This window comes from Eschrichtius robustus, chromosome 3 (genome assembly GCF_028021215.1).
Source record: "Eschrichtius robustus isolate mEscRob2 chromosome 3, mEscRob2.pri, whole genome shotgun sequence".
Taxonomy (NCBI): Eukaryota; Metazoa; Chordata; class Mammalia; order Artiodactyla; family Eschrichtiidae; genus Eschrichtius; species Eschrichtius robustus.
This window is the reverse complement of record NC_090826.1, coordinates 85,369,600-85,393,572: the sequence shown is the minus strand read 5'-3', so window position 1 is coordinate 85,393,572 and position 23,973 is coordinate 85,369,600.

Genomic DNA, 23,973 nt, shown 5'->3' with positions numbered 1-23,973 from the left:
AAATAATACGAAAAACTAGAAAATAACTTTCAACATAAATACAGATAATAGCAACTTAAATCATTATGAAAAATTAACATATATTCTGTGACTTTACCTTTTTTTAAATCAAAGAAGTAAAAGGATTTTTCCCATATTAAATTATCTTTTTTTGTTATTAAAGCCAAACTAATAAGGCCATTAGAGATGATTCTATGAAGCAAATATCTATATTCTCAAAAATGTAGTTATTTTGTAGCAGCTTGAATTCATGTTTTCACATTATTATTTCTGTTCCTGCTTCTCTTCCTCCTTTACTTCTCCTCCCTCTTTCTCTGCTCCCCCCTCTTACTCTTCCTCCTTTATTTTTGAGTCTAATGCACATATAGTAAAGTACTCAAATCTTAACTCTATAGCTCAATGAATTTTTAAAATATATGTACACTCAGATAGCTATCACCCAGATCAAAGTGAAGACCATTTCCGGTACCCCAGAAGATTCCTTTGTATTTACTTCATTATCCTCCTACCAAAAAGCAATCACTCTTCTGAGTCCAATCTCTGTAGAATAATTCTGTCTGATCTTGAACTTCATAGGAACTCTTTTTGTCCAGCTTTTGGTACAACATTATGTTTACAAAATTAATCCATGTTTTTGCATAGTAGCCATACTGTATTCTTTTGTTTTATTGCTGCATAGTGTTTCATTATAGGAATAATCACAATTTATCTGTCCAGTCTACTGTTGAGGGACATTTGGATTTTTTCCAATTTGGCCATTATGAATAAAAGTGACACGAATATTTTTGACATGTGGTTTGGTGGGCATATGCACTCATTTATACTGGGTATATACCTGGGAATTGAATTGCTGGGTCATATGGTAGGTATGTTTAGCTGTAGAATATATTACCAAAGAGTTTATGAAGCTGTGGTACTGACTTACATTCCCATCCACACAGAGTGATTCACACCAGTACTTAGTATTCACACCAGTACTTAGTATTACCAGTCTTTTTAATTTTAGCTATTTTAACATGTGAAATGGTATCTATTGTGGTTCCAGTTTGCATTTCCCTGATGCCTAATGACGTATTCATACACTTATTGGCCATTTGTATACACTGGCAAAGTGCTTGTTCAAATGTGTTGCCCATGTTTTAAAATTGGGTTTTTTATCTTTTATTAATTGACATGTAGGAAGTCTTTATTCTGGAAATGAGTTCTTTGTCAGATGTATGTGTTGTAAGTAACTTCTCTCACTCTGTATCTTGCCTTTCTAATTTCTTAATGGTGTCACCATAAACAGACATTCTTAATGTTAATAAAGTCCTATTTGCCAATCTCTTTTTTATGATCAGTGCTTTCTGTATTTTGTGATTTTTTTTTTTTTTTACTTTTGTGACTTCTCAAAGATCATTGTCTACTTTGAAGGCACGAAGATACACTTTCATATTTTCTTCTATATACTTTATTACCTTACTCTTCACATTTAAGTCTATGACCCACCTGAAATTGACTTTTATGTATGGTATGAGATAGAGGTCAAGGTTCATTTTTACCCATATAAATATAAATTCACCCAGCATCATATTGAAATGATTACCCTTTCCTCAGTGCATTGTAGTGGAAACTTTGTCATAGATAAATAAAGTGGCAATTACATAACCTGATAATAAATCTTCATATCTAGTAGTGCAGTTCAATTAACTTTGTTCTTTTTCATAATTATTATTGCTATTTACTGTTTGCATTTCAAGTTAAATTTTAGAATCAGTTTGTCAATACTCCCACACACACATATGCACACACAACTACTAGAGTTTTTATTGAGAATGCACAATTTTTCCTTAATGGTCACAATAAAAAAACTAAGTAAAAATAATTTATTTCTTGGTAAACTTCCAAGCAATTTAAGTTGTAATTAGTATTTGGAATAGGGGAGAAAGAGGGCACAGGTATGATGATGACAACCATATCAAATGCAGTTTCTAACAGCCTTTCCTCTCTAGAAAGGACACAAAATTAAAGTAGTTTTGTAGACAGGTTTGATATTCTTTGAAATCCATGATGGTTCAAACCTCCCCCCAAACCCCATGCCTTATGTGTCCCCTCATTCTGCCTCACTAAGGCTGGCTTGATCAGTTAATGTAGCAATCTACATTTATTATTTCCATTTTAGTATAATTAAAATTGAGTATAGATAAATCAAATTTTATTCATTGTTATGCATAATGATATTGTAGTAACTGTTAAAATACTTTAGAAGTTTTGTAATTCTTATGCATGTTGTCATTGTATTTTCTTTTATAATAGGCTTCAAGTATACACGCAAGAAATAAACAAGAGGTTGTATTAAAAAAACTTTCCATGTAAAGTATCTATAGTGTAATGATAAAGTAGAATAGGAACACTGCAGGAAATTGGGCATCTCTAGAGAGAGAATGGACCATCTTAGGAGAGACCTGCATTTTAGTGTTTATATGATCAAGGAAATCAATTAAATAATAAATGAAGTTTGCTGAGTTTTGCATCTCTGCTTTTTAGAAAGCAAGTGTAACTTGGAAACACACAAACTGTGAAGCTTCCTAAAGATTGGGGCTAAATTTATTTTAACACATTTGTAATGACCCAGAAAAAGAAGGTAATATTCTGCAGTGAGCACTCAGCTTAACCAAATATGGAAAGATAAACTTGCCCATAAACTTTGGAAAGACTTATTGAGGCTGTTTGGGCTGTAAAGTGTTTCATTTGTCAGTCAAGACACAAGAGGGTATATTATAAAATAATATACCTACATTATTTTAAATCTGAAATCCCTCATTTTTGATTCCGGATTTTTTTGAATTCTAGGAAAAAAAAAGCATTCTAGATTGACCCCTGAAGTCAATTAAAAAAGGAAAAAAACATATTAGAGGGAATAAGCGTGGCTCAGAAGAATGGGAGTCAAATTCTAAATTCAGATCGCACAGAGGAAGAGCTGAAGCTAATAAGGGAAAAAGAGAATATTTACAGAATGAAGACTGAAGGGCAGTGTAAACATTTTGGTAATGTAGTGTGTCAGAGGAGCCAAGGTAGGAAAGAATTCAAAGAAACAGAATATGATCAACAATGTCATATGTGGCAGAGAAATAAAAAGATGATTCCTGAAAAGGGCTAATGTGTTGGTATTTATCAGGTCATCCATCAATGACAGTGACTATGAAATATATTAAATAAGTGGAACATTTTAGTTCAAAGGTAAGAGGGGCTTTAATCAAAATTTATAATATGAAAGATCTGAAAAGGGTAACTCACATGGACTTGTTCACTGACTCCTGTAGAACTAGACTGGGGGCATCCTTTGGGATTTAGAAGAAAGAAAATGTAAAGTAAGTAAATGGTACTAGAACTTTACATAATGGATATGAAATTATGGAAGTGTATTACTTCAAGATTCAGTATAGGTTGAAATAAGAATGTATTTAAAAAGGTTCGGATACATGCATGGGTGATGGATGCCTGACAGGGTCTCGAGGAAAACTTCTTGGTGTTCTTCTGTTAACATAACAGAGGGCAAAGTTACCCTCCCTCAAACCACGTGTTCCTACTGTTTTTAGGGACGGATTTCTCCAACCCGTAAAGCTGAGATGAATACCAATACAACATTTCTTAGGAGTTTCCGTGTGAATACTTGCATAGTTTTAAAAATAGAGAGGAAAAATTACAAATCTCCCGCACCCAAAATAGCAGTTGCTTAGATCCCTTGGGAAAATGCCACCTGATAAATTAAAGATGAATCAGTGATTAAGGGAAATGAAAGAACTGCAATAACAACAGAAAACTGTCCTTTCTAATCCAGAGGGGAAAAAAAAATCAAGATTTTATTTTCTAATTTGTTTTCTTTTGCAATTGAAAAGGTTAAAAAAAATGTACACGTTTAGCAACTAGCAGGAATTATTGGCATGTTTCATTATAGATATTTTAAATTAATTCAATTTTTTTTTTTTTTTACCAAATTAGAGAGAAATGACAGATAGCTGTAGTTCTAAGGAATTCTGTGTATTTTATAGCCATCAAAACCTAATTACTGTCAAGATTCTTAGCAAAATGTTACGTAAAAAGAAATCACGTTTCTGTTTTACAGATGGAGACATTGAAAAATCAATAGCCTGTTCTGAGTTACCTACTGACTGCCATTGTTCAAATTTTATTTTGCTGGAGGAAGCAGAGAGTGGGATGAAATCCTTTAACAGAGGGATTTAGAAGATTTAAATGGCATTCAGTCTAACACGGGCTCCATGGTAACTATACGGGCTATGCAAGCTGTTCAATGAATAGCCAAAACATTTAGGTAGACAGGATGTCAAGCCAACCAAGGTTGAAATGTGAACACTTTGAAATCTAAGCTATCAGCACAAGTTCCTTGGTGCGGACCTCCATTTTGGGGGCTATTCTCGCCAATGTGAATCATTTAAAAACTGAAGTATCAAAAAATTGTCCCATCTAGTACAAACCCCTTTCAGTTCTGGAAAGCTGGTACTGTTTCAACTCTGGTCTTGAATACAATTTTGGAGGGCAGCTGGTATGGCTTTCTTCACTTGGCCAGCTAAGGCAATCTAGCTAGGGACAATTTGTAGTGCTTAGGAATTGGGAAAACTGAGGCAGAAGGGAAATACCACTGAGATATAAGCAGACATGTAAGACAGAGAGCCATCCCACTGAGTAGAATAATCTGTACTGTAGTTTTGTGTGTCTTCAATTCATTCAGTCATCCCCACATTCAACTCTTCAACAGTTACTATGAACCCTATGCCAGCATGTGTGCTGCAAGGTGTCTATAGGGTTGCAGTGGGGGAAGCATTAGTCAAAGGATGAATATGACTGGAAGAGCTCATGTTCTAACTGGGGAAGAGTAGATGGGAAGACACGCTACGACATAACACGAGCGCTCTGGGAGGAGTAGCCACAAATTACTAGAAGAGCACCAAGCAAGGAGTGACTCGGCCTGTGGGAGATCTGGGGAGGATTTCAAAGAGGAAGGGAGTTTTGGAAAAGGAGTTGGAACTTTCGTGCCAGAGAAGTGGGAATAAGGGGTGTGGGGTTGCGGAGTCAGGGGTGGGGTGTGTGTCTAGAGGTCTTTCCAGACCAAGGAAAATATAGATAAATTTACCCTGTATGCTTGGTCTTTCCCTTTTTAGATTACAAGTATTTTGAGGGCAAAGAATATGATTTAAGTATCTTTCTAGCCCTTATCAGATCTAATCCAGGGCATTAGATCTAGTAGTTCCTCAATAAGTGAACATATTTTTAATAACTGAGGTTCAGATGATATCCGTATCTACAATTTTCACAGATGTGAATATTTTCTCCATCTAATAGGATATTGCATTTTAGATGAACAATACTTTTTGTTCAGTTGGGTCTCAGAGATTAATGGCTCTGATCCTGTGTGAGATCCTCTTTATCAGCACAAGTCTTCTGTTACATTTCTAACTTGAAAGGAATTACCTGAAATTTCAGTTTGTCTTGGATTCACCTGCGTTCTGTGGAGGTCGTGTTCTGTCACCCTGGAACAGCAGCAGCTTTGACAGAACCTGTCTCAATAAGGAAAAGGTGGAGCAGTCAGTGAGATACGATCATCTGCTCGATCCCGAGCCTTGGCGTCCTAATCACCCCTCTTCCACAGGGAGAAATGATGCTCTCGTTTCCCTGAGCCCTTCCAAAGCGAGTCCTGCCCACCTCACCACAATATTCATACAGAAACAATACCAAGAATAAACGAAATATGAGCATTTATAAAAACAAGGAACATGTAAGAGGACTCCTAATTAGAAAAGTTTTCATAGCTTTTTGTAAAAAAAAAAACAAACCTGAATCATCCAGTTTTGTGCCACTGGAAATTAGCTGATTTAGTACATGATTTCAGACTATTTTATGGGTCGTCGGTTAAATCAGTCTCATTTATAACTCTGTCCCTGGTGGCGCAGTGGTTAAGACTCTGCCTGCCAATGCAGGGGACACGGGTTCGAGCCCTGGTCTGGGAAGATCCCACATGCCGCGGTGCAACTAAGCCTGTGTACTACGACTACTGAAGCCCACGCGCCTAGAGCCCGTGCTCCACAACACGAGAAGCCACCGCAATGAGAAGCCTGCGCATTGCAACGAAGAGTAGCCCCAGCTCGCCACAACTAGAGCAAGCCCGTGCGCAACAAAGACACAACGCAGCCAAAAAAAAAAAAAGATATCTTTTCCAGATTGTGTATGAAAAAATAGTTTGGTGTCTGAATATGCAACTAAAGAGATACCTACTGTATTGTATATACATATAATTATTATAAATATATAATTTCTGTATGTTATGATATTTTGACATTGTAAAAAAACAAATTTTTCTGGCTGGGGAGAGACTGCCTCTCCTGGGGCTAGCCAGTTCTTAGAGATGGCAAAGGGCTCAGTCAGGAACATGCTTTTGGTATACAAACTAACCAGTCCAGAGTTGTCCCTCCCCTATCTGGCCTGTGCACCCCAGGAGGCCATATTCCTCTGCCTTAAGCATCCCAGGGTCAGGTTTCAGACAACTAGGGGTCATGTCCTTAGTTTGAGCGCACTGAAATGATTCAAACTAGCCAGTCTTAAACTATTTACCCTGCCCTGTCTTGCCTTCCCCACAGAAACCCCAATAAAGATTCTTGCCCTCTCTCCTGCCTTCTGCCCCCTGACCAGCCTGTGTATTTCCATGTGGCCCTGCATGGCGTGGCGTACCTCCCAACTGTAAAATCTGTGCATAGAACAAACCCTCTTCCTGAGTCTCTCCTCTGTCTCTTCTTGTGGCCGCACCTGACTGACCATCTCATAAAAGAGTACAAAACACCTGATGAGTAGGAAAGTTTAAGATTGAGGATGCAAAATACAAAATGTTACATGATGGTTTCAAAATTAATTCTTTTGAAAATATAGTTGGCCGTTGCTATTTGAGATTGAAGCAATATTTTCTAGTGAAGGTTAAGTGATTTGATGTCAAAAAACATCAGGGGACATTGATGGAGCCCTTGGGTTCTCTGTACTTTGCCAAACTCTTCTCAGAAACTGTGTGCACAGTCAAATGTTTATATTGTACCCCAGTCAAATGCCTCCCACCTCCCATCATTTTCACCACTACTGCAAGCTTCACTTGGAGCTGATTATTTCTTCTTTCACTCTGCTTCTATCTGCCTTCCTTGATTTTTTATCCGCCTGCATTTGATAAACAGTGTGGGGAAGTGAAAAGCATATGAGTTTCGAAATTAGATACCCTTGAGTCTGAATCCTATGTTACTATATATTCATTCATTTATTCATTCATGATTTGTATAGCCAGATATACAGTGATTCATGTACTGACTCTGTTAGATATTAGCTGTGGATTATGAGGAAGTTTCATAACTTCGCTGAGAATTTATTTTCTCATCCCTAAATTGGGGATACTAATTACAGTTAACATTTACTGAGTGTTTGCCAGGTGCCAGGCATTGTATTTGTATTATCTCATTCAATACCCATAGCAACCTTGTAAAGTACTTAGTATTTTTACCTCTACTTTGTAGATGAAAAAATTGAGCTTTACAGAAGTCTCACTGAGATCACTTAGCTAATAAGTGAGATGATAATTAAAATTCAGGTTCAACTTTTTCCAAATCATATATTTTTATGCATTCTTCTGTTATTCAACAGCAGTGGCTTTTAACCTTAATTGCAGATCAGAATTTTATTTTTAAGTTACAAATGGTCTTTGGGGATTCTAATTTAGTAGAATTGGATAAGTACTGAAAATTATTCTTTAAAAAGTTTTACTGGTGATTCTGATGTGCATCTAAGATTGAGAAACTCTCATTGCCATAAAGGGTCTTGAATAACATATTGCATGTGTAATGGGAATGATAATCTGAAATATAACAATGATATTTACACTTCAGTAGTATTTTTATTGACTACTCTAGTCAGCCCAAGGTTTCTACCTGCCTTGGAAATGGTGGTGTCAGAACAGGAATGCAAACAGAAATGGTTAGTATTCAGCTCTAATACCCAAACAGGACTTTGTCAGAAGCCATGATTTTAAGAGTTGGGCTATGTCAACAGAAACATCAAGGGACCAAGCATATAGTTCTTAGATGGTGGAGATTCATTCCTTCATAATGTAGAGATGAATCCTCTTTCACGTGGGAGAGTTATAAAAGTTTCTGCCTTATGGAGAAGAAAGATATGTTGTGGAGGAAGTAGAAAACATGCTCTTTCTGGTCTGGTGGGAAATGGATAGAAGATAGAGGAGATGGAAAAGAAAATTAACAGCAACAAACTCTTCTATTGCTTACCATGTGTCAGACACTGCTTTGAGCACCATACATTTTTTAACTTATTTAATCCTTATAATAACTATGAGGGGGGAGGGACTATTATTGAACCCATTTTACAGATGAAGAAACTGGGGCACAGAGATGTTCAGTGACTTGCCCAAGGTAGCACAGCTGGTAAATGGCAGAGCCGAGACTGGAACCTAGGCGCTGGAGCAGTCTGTCTCAGGTAGCAATTTGCTTTCCAAGGGGAGGATGAAACACGGTATGTTTCTCAGGCACACAAGGGGGAAACTACAAGCATCTAGATTAGAGAAGCGTGCAAATATACACACACACACACACACACACACACACACACATACACCACACTCTTCTCTCTCCCCTCACTCCCCGCTCCTCCTTCCAGCATGGATCAGGGCAATGATGTGACAGCATTTGTGGGAGGTGGCTAGATAGGTAAGCTTGAAGTAAGCTCCATTATTCCCATCGCTTGCCTCTACATGGCCAGTACAAGGGGATCCAAATGCTCTAACAGGCCCCAGTGAGAAGGCACAAGACTGCTGAACAGGCCTGTGGCTCAGCAGAGGCTAGGGGTCAGGACGAGGCTTCTATGAACTGTGCTTCAAGAGCAGAGGCAAATGGCTTGGGATTCACATTCCAATCCAGGCATAAGAACATAAAGCCTACATAGCAAGAAGGGGTCAGTCATACTTGAAAGCTACCAGTTTAGGGGCAGACCAGTTCTACCATTCCATACTGGAGGTATGACTGGATCTAGAGAATCCAGAACAATCTCTTCAGGAAACTCAGACTTTTTAGGGCAAGCATAAACTCTTTCAGATTTCTGCCCCCTTCTCTTTTCTAAGATAGACTCTGGGTGATGAGTGGCTCGTGTGACTTCATAGAGGCAGAAGTGATTACGAATGCTGAGGACACCATGGAATTTGAAGATCCAGCTCAAGATTGGCCAAGAGTGTGGGCTTGAGATTTGAATTTAGGCAGTTTTACAATTTTAAGTCTTAGTTTCCTCATCTGTAAGATGGGAACAACAAAGATAATTCTCTAGTAGAGTTGTAAAAATTAATTGATCTACATAAAAGCATGTAGTTTAGTACTAGATGTGTAGTGGGCAGAATATTGGGCTTGATCGAGGGATATGATATATTTTGGCACCATCCTGTTGCATTTGGTTTCCTAGATTGCAAGCTCCTTGAAGGTAAGACTTTCATTTATTTTTTGGTAAATGTATAGTGCCTAGGACAACGTCTGGCACTACAATATCCAACAAGTAAATGTTAGTTTCAGCCTCTGCTCTTAGGCAGTTCAGGAGTTCTCTATCATCTGGTAATGTAAGCATCCCAAATGGTGTCAAGCGTAAGAAGCATTGGAAGATCTTCTTTTATAGTTGAACTCACCCCGACGGTTTTGCTGAAGTTTGTCTCCAAATTTTCTTGTTCATCCTAACCTTGAGAACACAAAGTATCCTGTGCAATTCCTTCTTCCCACAAAGAAACAGACAATTTCATATTCTTACACGTTTCTCCTCTTAACCTCAGCAAAGCATTTCAACCTAAGTTCCATCAACAGTGAAACCTCTATATAATAACTCTAGGTCAAGACCTTTTCAAGTTAAAAAAAAAGGTTAGTGTTTCTTTCTGCTGAGTAAACATGTGGCTCTTTTGTCTCACAATCTATTTTTCAACTTAGCATTTCGTTCTATGAACCCAAATGATGCTCTTCACTGGACTGTAAGACATCTGGAATTTGTAAATGAGCTGAATTTGAGAATTAAGGTGGATGACTTCCATTGTACTTGGTGATTTGACTACTTTCCCATGTTATGTTGCTCTCTCATTGCGGGCTCCTTTTAGCTTTTAAAATGTGTGTGCTGCTCAAGCTATTTTTAAAATGTACAGAAATGTATGCATGGTGCATAGTGGGACTATTCTTAGTTCCCCTTTCCTCTCCTATTCTTTTCCAAAACTGTCACATCTCAATGTAGGACTAAGTCATGAGCTTTCTGTTTTATATGAATGACCATAGTTCTTAATGCCAGACAACTTTGCAAAAATACGCTTCAGGTCACAAAGTGGGACAGATATAGGGTATGCACAGAACATGGCAAAATGAATTGGAGTTCTCTCATGCTTAAGAGTCAGTGTAAACATCTCTCTAAAAAATTACAAATTATTACAATTTGGGGTATGCTACTAAATTCATTTTCTTGAACATTGTGTTACCCACAGAATAATTTTAGAGTAATATCAGTTAATGGAAAGCAAAGGAAAATGTTGGATAATCATCATGTTTTTATCTTTTTATAATAAATGTCAGTGAAGTTTCTTATTTAGCTATTGTCTAATGCACTCTGAAATAAGTGGTAATTCCTTTGTTATTCACCAGCCTTAGCTCTTTGGTTAATCAATCCAAATGGCTTGCCAGAGAAGAGTATTTAAAAATACAGCAGTGAAGGTTTAGGTAAGTTAATTTGGTAACACAATTGTCAAAGTTAAGAGTTCTTTTAATCATGTGGCATAAAATAATGAGTAAATGGTCATTTAATAATTAGTTTGATTTTTACCTGCTAACAATAAAGTGTTTAAAATTTCTTTTGAGTAAATGCAGAGCTTGACTATTCCATTCAATTCTTGACAAGGACTCTTTTCCTGAACAGTTTACAAAGGAATCTGTATAATTTAAACAAATGGAATTGAATACTTGTGAGTGGGGATAATATCATCTTGCAAAGATCTGATACAGAAAGGATTTCTCAGAGTATGTTTACTTACGGATGTAAAACTGTGAAAAAGCCTTTGGAATTCATACACAAAATGGTCTGATACAATTGTTTAAGATTTTAATACAATGAGTAGATGCAAGTCTCTTGAAAGTAACAATAGATCGTGTCAAAATATGCCAAAAACATTATATTAACAGCTTTTATCTCTGTTAATATTTTGTAGAACAAAAAAATATTTCTGATGCTCTGTCAGAAGTCTTCTTGAATCTTGACCTAATTTGTTAGCCTGATTTAAGAATTTAAAACTTGCTGTTCTATCTCTGGCTAGTTTAATTCATCATTTAGCTCTCTCCAAGACTAAAGACACATAGCAAAAATAGCTCTTACATATCAACATTTAAATGAAAACAGTCTCTGTATCATGCAGAGTAGATATTTGCTAATCAAATGTTCACTGTGGCAATGCTTATAGAATGGTAGTAGAGAGCATCTGACCAAGTGTTAATGCTTTGCAGGAAAAGAAATCATGTTATTTGCTTTAGATATAAAGTCATTTCTTTTAAAAAAAAATTAGCCTATTTAATGCATGGGAGAGTGCTATATTCCTTCATCTAATGTTGCATTCTCTATAATGATTTCTGATTACCAAAATGCATAGTACAGATGCTAATCAGGGCCCTTGTCACAACAAGTGCGGATGCTGAGTGCCTCCCACGAGTTTAATCACAGTGTGTGATTCACACAGTAATGGGTCATAATTGCCCCCCACCAAGTTGTCTTGAGGGTCCTGCTTCATTCTATTACCACTGGACCTTATCAACCACTGAAATCTACCACAGTTGCCTTGAAGGTTGCAACCAATCTCTACAGGCATAATTATACCCAAATAAGGATACCCAAGTAGAGTGAAGGATTGTACTTGGTCTCTCCTCAGTCTTACGATAGTTTAAAAAATAAATAGCAGCATTTATACAATTTTCTATTGCTTTTAATTTTTTCTTACCCGGAGAGACAATCTGAGTGCCATCCAGGTAATTAAATTAAATCTAGTCGGTAGCCTATGTACAGATGCATTAGAAAGCTTTTTACTTCTGTTAGCTTTAGACATCGTAGGGTTTATTTTCTCTTTAATACTTGGGGAGCTACACATGTAAATCATTAACACTTTAGAGAATAGCTGCCCCCATAATTTCTTTTTCTAAACCAAACTTGGAAGATTCCAAACTTTGCAACTTACTGTTGTAGATTGTTAGAACGAACTGGCCATCTGTGTGGCCTGGGAGGACTGTGGTGTTCACTTGGCAGACTGTTTTGTGCATAGTTAGAACCAGTGGCCGCCTAGGTAGCAGGATTTCCGTGTTTTCATCCCTTTTAAAGTATCTCCCATGTACACACAAACACGCGTGCACACACATGCCAGATGTCTAAAGTTCTTTTTACAAGCACAAGCTATTTTTGTTTCATAGAGAAATCAGGCCATAAATATTTATTGAGCACCTACAATGTGCCAGTCACTGTCTAAGGTGCTGGGAAAACAGCAAAGAGCCGGAGAAGTTCCTGCTCTCAAGGATCCTATAAGCTGGTAAGGGTAGAAATAACACAAAGAAGTAACACAGCAGCTTAAATTCACAGTAACATGTAAATGAGAGGAAGATTTGATGGGGGGAGATGAGGGAGCACACAGGACCCTAAAGTTGGAATGAGTGAGTTAGTTATGGAAAGATAGAAAGAACATATGTCCATGACAAGGTGAGTTCCAAGACAATCTCCTACTTAAAAATTTTACCTCAGACTCACGCTACTTTTTCTTCTCTATAACTGGGCAATAGCAGAATTTTAGCTAGGCTTCAGGTTTCTGACTCTTTTTAATTAAAAAAAAGTGTTTTAATTCTCAAGGGTATTGCTGACAGTTCCTCAAAAAGTTGAACAGAATTATCATATGACCCAGCAAATTCACAGCTAGGTATTTACCCTAAATAATTGAAAACAAATAGTCAAATACGTGTACATGTATGTTCACAGTAGCTTTATTCACAATATCTGAAAGGAAGGAATAGCCCAAATGTTCATCAATGAATGAATGGATAAATAAATTGTGGTACATACATAAAATGGAATATTATTCATCTATGAAAAGGAATGAATACTGATAACATGCTACAATGTGAACAAACCTCAAAAATACATTAAGTGAAAGAGGCCAGACACAAAGCATCATATATTGTATGTTTCCATTTATGAAATATCCAAAATAGATAAATCTATAGAGATAGAAAACAGGTTGGTCATTGTCAGAGGCTGAGAGGGAAGGAACAAGGGGGAATAACTGCTTAATGGGTATGGGCTTCCTTTTGGGGTGTAAAATTATTTTGGAACTAGATAGAGATAGTGGTTGCACAACATTGTGAATGTACTAAATTCTACTGAATTGTTCACTTTTTTAAAGTTAATGATTTATGTTATGTTAATTTTACCTCAATAATAAAAAAGGGTATGGCAAAATGTCGACCACAGGATAAGGTTTGATAGTATTGAACGCTATGTGGTACGCTCATTCATTTTTTGGTTCATTTATTTATTTAACACATATTCATTGGCTGTGTACCACTTGCCAACCACTGTACTATGTGTCATCAGGGTAGACTTAGCGTGTGTCTTTTTAGCACACTGTCTAGATTGGATACAGACAAATACACGTATTTTACATGCACCATAGAAGCTTTCCTCCTTGGGATGCCCATCTTACATTTTACTAGTTAGCTATACGTTTTGTAATTAAAAATTAAATTTTTTTTTTCTTTAGTGGAAATGTGCAACAGATGTTTCCTCAGGCACCAATTGTTGAAGTTGGATGCCTCAATCACTTCTTAAAATTCAGCACTGAACCCTCCATTACGGTAAACAAAATGGATATTTGGGTCGCTAAGGATGTATCTATACAGCACAAGCATTTGCAGATATAAATTCCAACCCCCATTCTATCAAAATCTACAGCACTGCATTTTTTCTAAACACTTTCCACAAAGAACTCATTCAGCAAGTTCCATAGTCAAAAGAGGGAAATACTGCACATAATATTCTAATATTCTTGTATTTTAGTGCCCAGTGCAGTTAGCATTCTGTACCCTCTGAAGAACTGTACAGAAATACAGCTACTTTAATTAATATATTTACTCTACTTTAATTAATCCAAGATTTCTTAAAGTTATTTAACCATAGGGTTTCCTTTGCTTTTGTTTTTGCATAAAATACCTATTATTTTCTGACAGAACCTGTATTATACAGGTCACATATTGTGTGATGCAGTTTTAGTCCTTCAATGAGTTAGCCCTGCCATTATGGCCAAATAATAATTTCCTGAGCCGTGATCGTGGTGTAGACTTGTGCTCCCGTACACTGAATTGGCTTCATTTTTCTACACAGTGCTTACCACCTTCGAGATTATTTTATAACTTACTTTATGGAACACTGTCTCTTCCTTAAGAGATAAGCAACTATGAATGTAGGGACTTTTTATGTTACATTTACTGCTATATCTCAAGTTGGTAAAACAACACCTGGGACCTAATAGGTGATTAACGTATTTTTGTTGAAATAATGGATAGAGTAGGTACTAAAAAATACACGTGGGTTTATTGGTTGGATTTTTAATGTATGAGTGTTATGTTCTTGTTCTGCTAAGAGGAGATTCGAGTGCATCTGTACTATAAGCAGAATGCTTTAATCGGATTCCAAAAAGAGAGCAATTTTATTCACTGTGTGGTGTATAATTTTCTCTTCTTGGTACTATAATTATAATAGATAATAATATTAATATTAGTAAAAGTAACAAAATATTGAACTGCCAGGAACATCTTGGACAGTAAATGAAAGAGGATTAGATGTATTATCTGTCCATGAACTCTATTTTACGTCATGACTAACGAGTTGGAGAGGACCTGGGTAAACTAATATTTTCTCCAACACAGCATGGTGAAAGCAACCATGACTAAGAGCTGGATGGTCCAAATTCAGGTCCAAATGTGCCATGAAGCAGCTGGATAAATCACTGTGTAACTCACTTTCCTGGGCTTCTCTTTTGTTACCTGTAAAGTACGAGGACCAGACGAGCTTGTCTTTCAGGTATCTTCTATATTCAACGTTCCATGATTCCCACAGTTCTGGATCAATTATTTTTCTCCTTTATAAATCAGCCTCTCTAACCACTTAACTTTCATCACACGGTTTTGAGTTCTTTTTCTGTGGCTACATTTTGAGGTATCTTAGGAACTGACTTCAACAGGCCATTATCTGGGTTCACTGGGTCCTTGTTATTCTGAGGTCAGCTTCCACCCACTCATCTGCCATCCATCACCAGTCTCCAGACCTCCCAACAAAACCTACTGAACACATCATCACTTTCTAGGGTCAGGATGAGGGTCAAATATCCCTAAAAGCACATTTTCCACCAGCTAGAAGTTGGTGTGCTGACTCTCATCACTCAAATCAACTAAGTCCTGGGGGATCCACTTGGGAAATCAGTCACACTGTCAGTTCTCTCATTCCATTCCTGCGCAGTTTATGGAGAGGGTCTGCGTGATGCATATAGTTTAAACCATGCATGCTGCTCTTTCCTTTCTTTAGAGGCCACGTTAGTCTTGTCTCCCAATGGGAATTCTAGTCCTGCCTTGTTTTGCTTCAATCTCCCCAGGAGCCCTAAACCAGGGCTCTCAACTCTCCGTTATCTTTTTTTTTGAATTTAATTTAATTTTTTATACAGAAGGTTCTTATTAGTTATCTATTTTATACATATCAGTGTATATATGTCAATCTCAATCTCCCAATTCATCCCCCCGCCACTGCTTTCCCCTCGTGGTGTCCATACATTTGTTCTCTACATCTGTCTCTATTTCTGCCTTGCAGACTGGTTCATCTGTACCATTTTTCCAGGTTCCACATACATGCATTAATATACGATATTTGTTTTTTTCTTTCTGACTTACTTCACTCTGTATGACAGTCTCTAGGTCCATCCACATCTCTACAAATGACCCAATTTCATTCCTTTTTATGGCTGAATAATATTCTATTGTATATATGTACCACAACTTCTTTATCCAGTCGTCTGTCAATGGGCATTTAGGTTGATTCCATGAACTGGCTACTGTAAATAGGGCTGCAATGAACATTGGGGTGCATGTGTCTTTTTGCATTATGGTTTTCTATGGGTATATGCCCAGTAGTGGGATTGCTGGGTCATATGGCAGTTATATTTTTAGTTTTTTAAGGAACCTCCATACTGTTCCCCATAGCGGCTGTATCAATTTACATTCCCACCAACAGTGCAAGAGGGTTCCCTTTTCTCCACATCCTCTCCAACATTTGTTGTTTGTAGATTTTCTGATGATGCTCATTCTGACCAGTACCTCATTGTAGTTTTGGTTTACAGTTCTCTAATAATTAGTGATGTCGAGCAGCTTTTCATGTGCCTATTAGCCATCTGTATGTCTTCTTTGGAGAAATGGCTATTTAGGTCTTCTGCCCATTTTTTGATTGGGTTGTTGGGTTTTTTTTAATATTGAGCTGCATGAGCTGTTTATATATTTTGGAGATTAATCCTTTGTCCAGTGATTCATTTGCAAATATTTTCTACCATTCTGAGGGTTGTCTTTTTGTCTTGTTTATAGTTTCCTTTGCTGTGCAAAAGCTTTTAAGTTTCATTAGGTCCCAGTTGTTTATTTTCATTTTTATTTCCATTACTCTGGGAGGTGGGTCAAAAAAGATCTTGCTGTGATTTATGTCAAAGAGTGTTCTTCCTATGTTTTCTTCTAAGAGTTGTATAGTGTCTGGTCTTACATTTAGGTCTCTAATCCATTTTGAGTTTATTTTTGTGTATGGTGTTAAGGAGTGTTCTAATTTCATTCTTTTACATGTAGCTATCCAGTTTTCCCAGCACCACTTATTGAAGAGACTGTCTTTCTCCATTGTATATTCTTGCTTCCTTTGTCATAGATCAGTTGACCATAGGTGCATGGGTTTATCTCTGGGCTTTCTACCCTGTTCCATTGATCTATATTTGTCCATTTCTTCCAAGTTGTCCATTTTATTGGCATAGAAGTTGCTTGTAGTAGTCTCTTATGATGCTTTGTGTTTCTGTGGTGTCCATTGTAACTTCTCCTTTTTCATTTCCAATTTTATTGATTTGAGTCCTCTCTCTCTTTTTTTGATGAATCTGGCTAAAGGCTTATCAATTTTGTTTATCTTCTCAAGGAACCAGAATTTAGTTTTACTGATTTTTGCTATTGTTTTCTTTGTTTCTATTTCATTTATTTCTGCTCTGATTTTTATGATTTCTTTCCTTCTACTAATTTTGGGTTTTGTTTGTTCTTCTTTCTCTAGTTCATTTAAGTGTACGGTTAGACTGTTTATTTGAGATTTTTCTTGTTTCTTGAAGTAGGATTGTACTGCTACAAACTTCCTTCTTAGAACTGCTTTTGCTGCATCCCATAGGTTTTGGATCATCGTGTTTTGTTGTCATTTGTCTCTAGGTATTTTCTGATTTCCTATTTGATTTCTTCAGTGATCTCTTGGTTATTTAGTAATGTATTGTTTAGCCTCCACGTGTTTGTGTTTTTTACATTTTTTCCCCTTGTAATTGATTTCTAATCTCATAGCATTGTGGTCAGAAAAGATGCTTGATATGACTTCAGTTTTCTTAAATTTACCGAGGCTTAATTTGTGACTCAAGATGTGATATATCCTGGAGAATGTTCTGTGTGCACTTGAGAAGAAAGTGTAATCTGCTGTTTTCAGATGGAATGTCCTATAAATATCAATTAAATCTATCTGGTCTATTGTGTCATTTAAAGCTTGTGTTTCCTTTTTAATTTTTTGCCTGGATGATCTGTCCATTGGTGTAAGTGAGGTTTTAAAGTCCCCCGCTATTATTGTGTTACTGTCAATTTCCTTTTTATAGCTGTTAGCATTTGCCTTACATATTGAGGTGCTCCTATGTTGGGTGCATATATATATTTTTTTTTAAAAAAAAATAAATTTATTTATTTATTTATTTATTTTTGGCTGTGTTGGGTCTTCGTTTCTGTGCGAGGGCTTTCTCTTGTTGCGGTGAGCGGGGGCCACTCTTCATCGCAGTGTGTGGGCCTCTCACTATCGCGGCCTCTCTTGTTGCAGAGCACAGGCTCCAGACGCGCAGGCTCAGTAGTTGTGGCTCACGGGCCCAGTTGCTCCGCGGCATGTGGGATCTTCCCAGACCAATGCTCGAACCCATGTCCCCTGCATTGGCAGGTGGATTCTCAACCACTGCGCCACTAGGGAAGCCCCAATGCATATATATTTTTAATTGTTGGATCTTCTTCTTGGATTGATCCCTTGATCATTATGTAGTGTCTGTCCTTGTCTCTTGTAACATTCTTTATTTTAAAGTCTATTTTATCTGAGTATTGCTACTCCAGCTTTCTTTTGATTTCCATTTTCATGGAATATCTTTTTCCACCCCCTCACTTTCAGTCTGTAGGTGTCCCTAGGTCTGAAGTGCGTCTCTTGTAGAGAGCATATATATGGGTCTTGTTTTTGTATCCATTCAGCGAGCCTGTGTCTTTTTGCTGGAGCATTTAATCCATTCACGTTTAAGGTAATTATCGATATGTATGTTCCTATGACCATTTTCTTAATTGTTTTGGGTTTGTTTTTGTAGGTCCTTTTCTTCTCTTGTGTTTCCTCCCTAGAGAAGTTCCTTTAGCACTTGTTGTGGAGCTGGTTTGGTGGTGCTGAATTCTCTTAGCTTTTGCTTGTCTGTAAAGCTTTTCATTTCTCCATTGAATCTGAATGAGACACTTGCCAGGTAGAGTAATCTTGGTTGTAGGTTCTTCCCTTACATCACTTTAAATATATTGTGCCACTCCTTTCTGGCTTGTAGAATTTCTTCTGGGAAATCAGCTGTTAACCTTATGGGAGTTCCCTTGTATATTATTTGTCGTTTTTCCCTTGTTGCTTTTAATAGTTTTTCTTTGTCTTTACTTTTTGTCAATTTGATTACTATGTGTCTCAGCTTGTTTCTCCTTGGGTTTATCCTGCCTGGGACTCTGCGCTTCCTGGACTTGGGTGGCTATTTCCTTTCCCATGTTAGGGAAGTTTTCGATTATAATCTCTTCAAATGTTTTCTCGGATCTTTTCTCTCTTCTCCTCCTGGGACCCCTGTAATGCGAATGTTGGTGCATTTAATGCTGTCCCAGAGGTCTCTTAGGCTGTCTTCATTTCTTTTCATTCTTTTCTCTTTATTCTGTTCCACAGCAGTGAATTCCACCTTCCTGTCTTCCAGGTCACTTACCCGTTCTTCTGCCTCAGTTATTCTGCTATGGATTCCTTCTGGTGTATTTTTCATTTCAGTTATTGTATTGTTCATCTCTGTTTGTTTGTTCTTTAATTCTTCTAGGTGTTTGTTCTTTACTTCTTCTAGGTCTTTGTTAAACATCTCTTGCATCTTCTCGATCTTTGCCTCCATTCTTTTTCTGAGGTCCTGGATCATCTTCACTATCAATATTCTGAATTCTTTTTTCTGGAAGTTTGCCTATCTCCACTTCATTTGGTTGTTTATCTGGGGTTTTATCTTGTTCCTCCATCTGGTGCATAGTCCTCTGCCTTTTCATTTTGTCTATCTTTCTGTGAATGTGGTTTTTATTCTATAGGCTGCAGCATTGTAGTTCTTCCTGCTTCTGCTGTCTGCCCTCTGGTGGATGAGGCTATCTAAGAGGCTTGTGCAAGCTTCCTCATGGGAGGGACTGGTGGTGGGTAGAGCTGGCTGTTGCTCTGGTGGGCAAAGCTCAGTAAAACTTTAATCCACTTGTCTGCTGATGGTTGGGCTGAGTTCCCTCCCAGTTGGTTGTTTGCCCTGAGGCAACGCAACACTGGAGGCTATAGGCTCTTCGGTGGGGCTAATGACGGACTCCAGGAGGGCTCATGCCAAGGAGTACATCCCAGAACTTCTGCTGCTAGGGTCCTTGTCCCCGTGGTGAGCCACAACCACCCCCTGCCTCTGCAGGACACCCTCCAACACTGGCAGGTAGGTCTGGTTCAGTCTCCTATGCGGTCACTTCTCCTTCCCCCGGGGTCTTGATGTGCACGCTACTTTGTGTGTGCCCTCCAAGAGTGGAGTCTCTGTTTCTCCCTGTCCTGTCATAATCAGGCAATCAAATCCCACTAGCCATCAAAGTTTGATTCTCTAGGAATTCCTCCTCCCATTGCCAGACCCCCTGGTTGGGAAGCCTGACGTGGGGCTCAGAACCTTCGCTCCAGTGGGTGGACCTCTGTGGTATAACTGTTCTCCAGTTTGTGAGTCACCCACCTAGCGGTTATGGGATTTGATTTTACCGTGATTGCGCCCCTCCTACCGTCTCACGGCGGCTTCTCCTTTGTCTTTTGATGTAGAGTATCTTTTTTGGTGAGTTCCAGTGTCTTCCTATCGATGATCGTTCAGCAGCTAGTTGTGATGCCAGTGCTCTCGTGAAAGGGAGTGAGTGCATGTCCTTCTACTCTGCCATCTGGAACCAATCTCCTCACTTCCCTGTTATCTTTTTATGTTTCTCTCTTATGGGGGATTTTTCCAGGCTGGGTGCATGGAGGGTCATCTGCAACTTTAGGCTTGAGCTTTGTTCGGAGCAGCATCCAAGTGGGAGGGGAGGAGGACAGCTTGGAGTAGGAGAAGTGGCATGAATGGAGATGTTTTAGCTACATTCTCCTTGTTGTCTCTCAATTGAAAGGTCTCTTGAGACAAAATGACTCCTTTTCAGTGGGTTACGTGGAGGAGGTTTCATGAATTCAGTTGCCGGTGCTAATACGAAATCAAATTTTAATGTGGAATCAGTATGTTAAGAAGAGTACTATTCTAAACATATGGGAGGGAAACCATGATACAGTAAAAATGTTCTTAAAATAGTGTGTTTCTTGTTAAACACCAAAAGTTGTTAGCATCATTTTGCTGGTCCTCAACATCAAGTCTAAGACCCCCAAAGTTTTAGATTCCCACAATGGATTTTCAGAGTTCTTAAAAAACATTATCATCAAACTTTTATGTATTCTAAAACAGTTAAAACAGAAATTCTTGGAGATATCTTTCCAAGGTCATTTAGAGATTATTCCCTGAGCTGCTTTGTTTGAAATAATAATAAAAAAAAATTGTAATGTGAATTGTAATTACTTAGAACACTGTAGAATAAAGCTACAGTAAATTCCTTCACAGTTGAACTATACTGTTTAACACATGGAATGTCTAATTGACAATTCTGTACCAAAGTGTAAATTTGTCAAGGAAGGATACACAACAAGTTTTTTTTTTAACATCTCAGTGAGTGCTGTTGTGATTTGGATCTATTACTTCTGAATATTGCATGAAGCTGACAAGCACTTGTCATTTAAAGACCACATGGAGGCATTTAGTTTTCCATTTAGACATAATAACACATTATGCAAATAAGCTTGCAAAGGAAAGCTGGAGGCTGACATGAAATAAACTGTCAAACACAAGTTGCTAATAAATGAACATTTCTTTATAGATTGTCTTAATTTGGGGAGTTGAAAAATACATTTGTCTGTGGTGAATCAGGGCCCTTACTATAGTGATACTTAGCAGAGGATGCAATTTTTGACTTTACAACAACATTCCTTCCCTCCAATTATGATGAGAGGTTGTAGCTTAAGGAAAACTCTCAAAACTTAAATTTCATAAAAAGAGATTTATAAGTAAATTGTGTTTCCACATTTTCATGGTATAGGGATACCTAAGCTTGATTTTTCTTCTCATGTGATTATTCACTATTCAATTATGTGCTGTCTATAGTAGATCTAATGATTTAAATTTGACCTAGATAACCGGTTATTGGAATTCAGAGGAGTTTTCACCCTTGTGATTTTGACTAGATAGTGTTTCTTTAAAAATGTATCAAAATCTCCTAGAAGCCATCTTAAAAACAGATATTCTTGATAAATTACCTAGGAACAAATTTAACCAAGGAGGGGAAAGTCCTGTATATTGAAAAATACAAAACATAATGAAAGAAATTGAGGAAGACACAAATGAATGAAAAGATATTCCACAATCATGGATTGGAAGCATTAATATTGTCAAAATGTCCATATTATAGAAAACAATATACACATTCAATGCAATCCCTACCAAAATTCCAACGGCATTTTTCACAGGAATAGAACAAATAGTTCTAAAATTTGTATGGAACCATAAAAGGTCCGGAATAGCCAAAGGAATCTTAAGAAAGAAGAACAAAGCTGGAGGCATCATGCTCCCCAATTTGAAACTATATTTCAAAGCTATAGTAATTAAAACAGTGTGGTATTGGCATAAAACAGACACACCAATCAAAAGAACAGAATAGAGAACACAGAAATAAACCCATGCATATATAATCAATTATTTTACCACAAAGGAACTAAAAATATACAATGGGGAAAGGACCGTCTCTTCAATAAGTGGTGCTGGGAAAACTGGACAGTCACATGCAAAAGAAGAAAACTGGACAACTGTCTTACACCATACCCCAAAATGCAATTAAAGACTTGAAAGTAAGACTGGAAAACATAAAACTCCTAGAAGAAAACACAGGCAGTAATCTCCTTGACATAGATCTTGGTGATGATATTTTTGACTCTGACACCAAAAGCAAAAATAAGCAAGTGGGATTGTATCAAACTAAAAGCTTCCGTACAGCAAAGGAAATCATCAACAAAGTGAAAAGTCAGCTGACTAAATGGGAGAAGATATTTGCAAATCATGTATTTGATAAGGGGCTAATATCCAAAATATATAAAGAACTCATACAGCTCAACATCAAAAAAATAAACAATCTGATTGAAAAATGGGCAGAAGATCTGAATAGACATTTCCATTAAGAAGATATACAGATGGCTAACACGTACATAAAAAGATGCTGTGCATCATTAATTATAAGGGAAATACAAATCAGAACTATAATAAAATATTACCTCACACCTGTTAGAATGGCTATCATCAAAAAGACAAGAGATAACAAGTGTTGATGAGCATGTGGAGTAAAGGAAACCCTGGTGCACTGTTGGTGGGAACATACACTAGTAGAGCCACTATGGAAGACAGTATGGAAGTTCCTCAAAACATTAAAAATAGAACTACCATATAATTCAGCAATTCCACTTCTGGGTGTTTATCTGAAGAAAACAAAAACACTAATTTGAAAAGACATATGCACCCCCATGTTCACTTCAGCATTATTTACAACATCCAAGATATATATATATATATATATATATATATATATATATATATATATATATATATATATATATAATTTAGCCATAAAAAAGAATGAAATCTTGCCATCTGCAACAACATGGATGGACCCCAAGGGCATTATGCTAAGTGAAGTAAGTCAGATAGAGAAAGACAAATACTGTATGATCTCACTTATATATGGAATGTAAATATATGTAAATAACCAAACTCACAGGTGCAGAGAACCAATTGGTGGTTGCCAGAAGTGGGGGGTGGCAGGGGTGGGAGAAATGAGTGAATTGTTTTTGTTTTTGTGTAAATACATTGATTTTTTTAAAAAAATGAATATTCCTGGAAGGCTTTTAAAAAATGTATATTCTCGAGTCCCAACCAAGACTAACCTAATCAGAAGTTTTGAGAGTGAGGCCCATGAATTTGCATTTAAGAAAAGCACAGTCATTCTTATGTTCAAAAGAGTTTGAGAATCTCTGAACTAGACAGTCCCTGAAGGTCCATGACAAGCACAATTTCAAGATTGCTAAAGCTGGAATTTATATTTCAAATCAAGTGTGACATGAAGCTGGGGATTGAGTCATTCAGGGTGAGACTGGCTCGAGATGTAACATTTGTAACTCAGTGGGACTTTTTGTTCTCTATTTGTCCTCATGTAACAGTAGCTCCAATGA